This window comes from Notolepis coatsorum, assembly GCF_963971535.1.
Source record: "Notolepis coatsorum genome assembly, chromosome: 7".
Classification (NCBI taxonomy): Eukaryota; Metazoa; Chordata; class Actinopteri; order Aulopiformes; family Paralepididae; genus Notolepis; species Notolepis coatsorum.
Window position 1 is genome coordinate 4,503,848 of NC_140171.1, and position 7,389 is coordinate 4,511,236.

The following is a 7,389-nucleotide window of genomic DNA, read 5'->3' on the forward strand; positions in this document are numbered from 1 at the left end:
GTTTTAAGTAGGTATGATCTGAAGGCTCAAACACAACCCTGTCACGTGGTTTTAAGTAGGTACTATCTGAAGGCTCAAACACAACCCTGTCACGTGGTTTTAAGTGAGTACTATCTGAAGGCTCAAACACAACCCTGTCACGTTGTTTTAAGTAGGTATGATCTGAAGGCTCAAACACAACCCTGTCACATGGTTTAAGTAGGTACTATCTGAAGGCTCAAACACAACCCTGTAATGTGGTTTTAAGTAGGTATGATCTGAAGGCTCAAACACAACCCTGTCATGTGGTTTTAAGTAGGTATGATCTGAAGGCTCAAACACAACCTGTCACATGGTTTTAAGTAGGTATGATCTGAAGGCTCAAACACAACCCTGTCACATGGTTTTAAGTAGGTATGATCTGAAGGCTCAAACTCAACCCTGTCACGTGGTTTTAAGTAGGTATGATCTGAAATCTCAAACACAACCCTGTCACGTTGTTTTAAGTGAGTACGATCTGAAGGCTCAAACACAACCCTGTCACGTTGTTTTAAGTGAGTACGGTCTGAAGGCTCAAACACAACCTTGTCACGTTGTTTTCAGTGAGTACGGTCTGAAGGCTCAAACACAACCCTGTCACGTTGTTTTAAGTGAGAACGGTCTGAAGGCTCAAACAATACCCTGTCACGTTGTTTTAAGTGAGTATGGTCTGAAGGCTAAAACTCAACCCTGTCACGTGGTTTTAAGTGAGTACGGTCTGAAGGCTCAAACACAACCCTGTCACGTTGTTTTAAGCAAGTACGGTCTGAAAGCTCAAACTCAACCCTGTCACGTGGTTTACATCTATCCACACATTATGGCGGTATCACAGTTGTACCATCCATGTCATGGTTTAAGGAGTATTTAGGGTTCGGAGTATATCATGGTATTATTTAAGCTGTAGGCCATGCATGACTTTTACCATAGTGAATTATCTATGCAGTGGCTACAACTCCGTACATACATCCGATTAGTACTATTGCTCAGTAGTACTAATGTATATATTTTATACCCATCTTAATCACCTGTACATTGTATATTACTACTGCACTTGTACTGTAATATTTGCACTCTGGTTGGATGCCAGACTTCTTTTCGTTGTACTGTACTTGTGCTGCATGATGACAATACATTTGAATCGAATCGAATCCAATCGAATCCAATCAAATTGAATCCAATCCAATCCAATCCAATCCAATCCAATCTAAAACTACCATAATACTAAGGGAAGATGAAATTACTTGCTAAAATGGAGATTTTTCTTGCAGTGTGGGTGGCTTTATTTATACACCCCCCCCCCCCCCATCCCCCGTCTTTCGTGAGAATGTAACACGGACACCCGCGCCCCCTCAGCCCCCACCCTTGCAAAAAGGGGCATCGTGAGAGAGAGCGTGGCGGCGGGTCAGAGCTGCTCACACATCTGCCGCGAGGCCCGCGCGGCACCGGCCTGGCAGCGCGCCAGATAAACACGCCGCCCGTCACTTCATACTCTCCACGGTGACCCTGGAGCGACCCCCCCCCCCCCCCCCCCCCCCCCGTCCCAAACAGAGAGGCCTTGACGTAGATGGAGATAATGGAGTCGAGTCGAGTCCTCCTTTTGATTATTTATAGAACGCTTTAACTTCAGATGGAACAGAGCGCTTTAACTTCAGATGGAACAGGGCGCTTTAACTTCAGATAGAACAGGGCGCTTTAACTTCAGATAGAACAGGGCGCTTTAACTTCAGATAGAACAGAGCGCTTTAACTTCAGATAGAACAGGGCGCTTTAACTTCAGATGGAACAGGGCGCTTTAACTTCAGATGGAACAGGGCGCTTTAACTTCAGATGGAACAGAGCGCTTTAACTTCAGATAGAACAGGCGCTTTAACTTCAGATGGAACAGGGCGCTTTAACTTCAGATAGAACAGGGCGCTTTAACTTCAGATGGAACAGGGCGCTTTAACTTCAGATGGAACAGGGCGCTTTAACTTCAGATGGAACAGAGCGCTTTAACTTCAGATAGAACAGGGCGCTTTAACTTCAGATGGAACAGAGCGCTTTAACTTCAGATGGAACAGGCGCTTTAACTTCAGATAGAACAGGGCGCTTTAACTTCAGATAGAACAGGCGCTTTAACTTCAGATGGAACAGGGCGCTTTAACTTCAGATAGAACAGGGCGCTTTAACTTCAGATAGAACAGGGCGCTTTAACTTCAGATGGAACAGAGCGCTTTAACTTCAGATGGAACAGAGCGCTTTAACTTCAGATGGAACAGGGCGCTTTAACTTCAGATAGAACAGGGCGCTTTAACTTCAGATGGAACAGAGCGCTTTAACTTCAGATGGAACAGGGCACTTTAACTTCAGATGGAACAGGGCGCTTTAACTTCAGATAGAACAGGGCGCTTTAACTTCAGATAGAACAGGGCGCTTTAACTTCAGATAGAACAGGCGCTTTAACTTCAGATGGAACAGGGCGCTTTAACTTCAGATGGAACAGAGCGCTTTAACTTCAGATGGAACAGAGCACTTTAACTTCAGATGGAACAGGGCGCTTTAACTTAAGATAGAACAGAGCGCTTTAACTTCAGATAGAACAGGGCGCTTTAACTTCAGATAGAACAGGGCGCTTTAACTTCAGATGGTCTTCTGAGTGACTGAACTATATGGACTGAAATGGACTGAATGAACTTCCCACCACAGCAGAAACCTGCCCAACTACTACTACTACTACTACTACTACTACTACTACTACTACTACTACTACTACTACTACTACTACTACTACTACTACTACTACTACTACTACTACTACTACTACTACTACTACTACTATTACTACTACTACTACTAATACTACTACTATTACTACTATTACTACTATTACTACTACTACTACTACTACTACTACTACTACTACTACTACTACTACTACTACTACTACTACTACTACTACTACTACCAATACTACTACTACTACTACTACTACTACTACTACTACTACTACTACTACTGTTACTACTACTATTACTACTGATACTACTGCTACTGCTACTATTACTACTACTACTACTACCAATACTACTACTACTACTACTACTACTACTACTACTACTATTACTACTATGACTGATACTACTGCTACTACTACTACTACTACTACTACTACTACTACTACTACTACTACTACTACTACTACTACTACTACTACTACTACTACTACTACTACTACTACTACTACTACTACTAAGAACTTCTTAAGAACTTCTACTCATGTACAATAGAGAGCATCCTGACTGGCAACATCACCTCCTGGTTTGGGAATAGCACTGCACAAGACCGTAGCAGACTACAAAGAGTGACACGTTCAGCCGAACGCACAATTGGAGGGGGGCTTACCACCCTCCAGAACATTTACAACAAGCGGTGCAGGGGTAAGGCTAAGAGAAACATCAAGGACTCCAGCCACCCGAACAACTGCCTCTTTGAACTACTGCGGTCAGGCAAGCGATACCGGAGGCTTAAGGCGAGCACAGAAAGACTCAGAAGAAGCTTTTATCCCCAGGCCATCAGGCTGCTCAACGAACAATAAACACTATGCAACAACCATCAAATGCACACAGCACACACACCCACACGCACACACTCACTTAAACAAACAACACACTGCAGCACCCACTCTCCACACTTTAGATCACCTAAACACACTTTACACTTTATATTTATTGGTAAAGGATTTGCACTACAACCAGTGGCGGCTCTACCACTAGGGGCGCTAGGGCGCCGACCCACCTGCTGGCCAGCTGCTGTTAAATCAGAGAAGAAGAGAATAAAACTTTTTCGTTTTTGTGTTTTATAGCCCTATAAATAATATAAACATGTTTAAAATTAATAATATTTACTCATTTTAAGTATGTTTGTATTTCCAATGCACAATATAACGTTATTATCTAAATAAAAAAAACACCGTTTTCCAGAGCAGGAAGTGACATCACGTTTTTTTTATTTTTTTTATTTTTTCGTATTTCTCGGGGGCAATACGCGATAGCGCTCTGCGTGCGCGTCACAGTTTGATCGCTGTCTCCGTCACAGCCAATCAGTGCATACGGCGTTGTGCGTTGAAATATGACTATTATGTTGGAATCCGAGCGCGATTTGAAGCGGTCTAGCCAGCAGCGTGAACTTCCGTGAAGGATTTTCCATAGCCGCATTTCGCGGAGACGCTCTCTGATTGGCCGACGCCAGTATTTCTTTCCATGGCAGAATTTCACAGAGACGATATCTGATTGGCCGAATCCAATTTCTAGCTTCTAGCTTGGTTGAGATAGTTGTGTTGTTGTGAGATGCATGCAGCTGTTTGCCGTGCCGTGACTGCAAGTTCTTAAGCTTAGGCACTCTTTCAAAGTTGGTTAAGGTTAGAGTTTGTCTTAGAGCATGGCGATAGAACGCCAGGTAGTTTTGCAGTCTGTTCGAGCGGAAATGGACAAAGGTGTACTTGTTGAGTGTTGTGGCAACGAGCTCAGCTGAGCTAACACTTGGCTAACTGCTAACTTGGCCCTGGACGTTCAACTAAACAGTGAGTCTCTCTCTCTCTCTCTCTCTCTCTCTCTCTCTGTATCTGTATCAATCTTGGATGCAATAATAACGTTACTTACCACACTGACTATCTCGATGGCTCATTGATTTAACTACTGCAGCTCTCTCGGATTGAAAATACGTGGATTATGGCTTGTTCAATATCGTCTATGTTTGAATGAATGAATGAATGAATGAGAACTTTATTAACAGATTGCAGAATGGGTACAATACAGTACGGCTCAATACACACAATTGTTAAGGGGATGCAGACCAGAGAAAGACGTTTGTCTTGTTTACATCAGGGTCCCAGATTTTCGATTCATATCGATAGTTTAATAGCTAGCCTTGGCTCGTTTAACAATATACAAAATATGTGTACAGCCCTGTACTCATACTGAAGTTATTCTTGGTATATAATAGGTCTGATTGTGTAACGAATCGATTCCACGTCGCGCTGTGTGTGAGAGAGAGAGGGAGAGATCTGCCTGTGTTTGTAGACGGGCGAGTTTTGTTTCTAACTTTTCTATTTATATATTGTGTTTCAAGTTGTGAATTAGAGTCTAGACTATACTTTATTTGACTGGTTGTGTGTTGTTGTAGTAACAGCTGAGCGACTCGTTCATAAGAGCCGATTCATTGCCGTGAGCGTGAGTCGAATCGCTCACGTCTGGCAATGAGTGTTGCGTGGTACTGTACTGTACATGTTTGGTATATGTTTGGTATAGCGCCCCCTAGTGGCGAAACCCACCGGCCGCCACTGACTACAACTGGTACACCTTACTGTAAATTGTACCTAAATTGTACCTCATCCCATTTCTGCTCTGCACTATATAGTATTGTATATTAGTACATTGCATAGAATATTGTATATTGTATGGTAACTCAGTTACTTCTATTCTGCATCGAACATTGTACATATGTCTATACTGAACACTGTGACCTTTTATTTACTTCTATTTTACATGCTATACTATTTTATTTCATACTATCTTGTCTAGCACAGTCTCTGGAGCGTAACAGTAAGAAGCATTTTGTATAAAAGTATTCTGTACTTCTGTATGACAACTATTAAAGAAACTTGAAAACTACTACTGATACTACTGATACTACTACTACTAATACAATCAAATAAAATCAAATGTATTTGTAAGGCCCGACAACACACGTTAATGTCCCCATGGGCCGGACACATCTTCTTTAAACAAGTCAAGAAGAAACATCACAATAGGTCAAGAACAAAACACCATAAAGTCAATTTTTTTTAAATAAATGCTAAATAAACGCAACACTCCCAGACATACCCCACGCGAAGGTAAGGAAAAACTCACTAAAACCTAGCAATAGGGAAAAAAATGCACCAAGTCAAGTCAAGTCAAGAGTTTTAATTGTCACGGCATACAAGTATACAATGAAATGCGGGTGGTCTTGCCCGCAACGATGTGCAATACAGTGGTACAACATATAATAGAATCCAATAAAAAACAACATTGTGCAATAAACAGGTAACAGGTAACATGGTGTGACATCTCGGTATCTGTACATAGTTATTTACAGAGCATATAGGACATGCTAGGTAGCTTTGGTAGTGCAATACACTGTTCCTGTTATTCTAATTTAAAGTGGCCTTTCCTTTTGGCCATAAGTATGCGTGTGTGCGGCATGAGTGTGTGCCCGCTCATGTTAAAGTGTTAAGTGGCTGCTAGTGTGTGAGCGTGCACAGCGTGCGTGTCGTGTGTGTGTTCATGTGTGCTTGTGTGTGGATAGTTCAGTGTTCTGTGGCACTCAATGTTCATTGTTCAGGGCTCTGATGGCCTGGGGGACAGGGGTTAGAGAGAGCTCCCATGTTTGTAGTGGGCGGAGATGGAGCAATAAATACATGTAGTAAGCATATGCATACATGGTGAGTGGTGACAGTAGAATCATAGTATATAAGACAATTGTAAAATTGAGTAATAGATAGAACTACTGCAAGCGTATGGATACAGGATGAGATAGAGAGAAGACAATAGCTCAGTGCCGTATGCCCTGGGGGGCAGGAGAAGCCGCTCAGAAGGTTCAGCACTGCAGGCCAGACAGAAGGCGGTATGAAGCTGTTCCATGGGACCGGTTGAGACAGAGACAGAGGTTAAAAAGGTTAAAAAGCAAATAGACATCCTAACTAAACTAGACCGATTAATCTAAGGGTCAGTCCCCGACCAGGCGAGATCAGGGTAGGTTGAAGGAGAGAGAGAAAAGATGGGTCTTAAGCAGGGATTTAAAAGCTTACTACTGTACTACTACTACTACTACTTACTACTTAGCTTACTACTACTACTACTACTACTACTACTACTACTACTACTACTACTACTACTACTACTACTACTACTACTACTACTACTACTACTACTACTACTACTACTACTACTACTACTACTACTACTACTACTACTACTACTACTACTGATACTACTGATACTACTGCCACTACTGCTGCTGCTCCTACATGCTGGCAGAGTTAAAAACATGCCAGTCCTCAATGTTAACCACCCCCGTCTCCTCTCCACCCCTCACCCCCCACCCCCTGTCCTCTCTCCTGCCTCCCACTTGGCTGTGAGCCTGACAGACTCAAACATCCCCTCTCACAGATATAACGCCCCCCCCCGCCCCCCCCCCCCCCCCCCTCTCCAACACCACCATCTAAACATATCCTGCGTATATAACGTTCCACGAAGCTCTGAGTGACAGCGGATAGATTTTTCCTTCCCACAAATACAATCCTGTTCCCGGCGGTTGAATGGGATGATGGAGGAGGAGGAGGAGGAGGAGGAG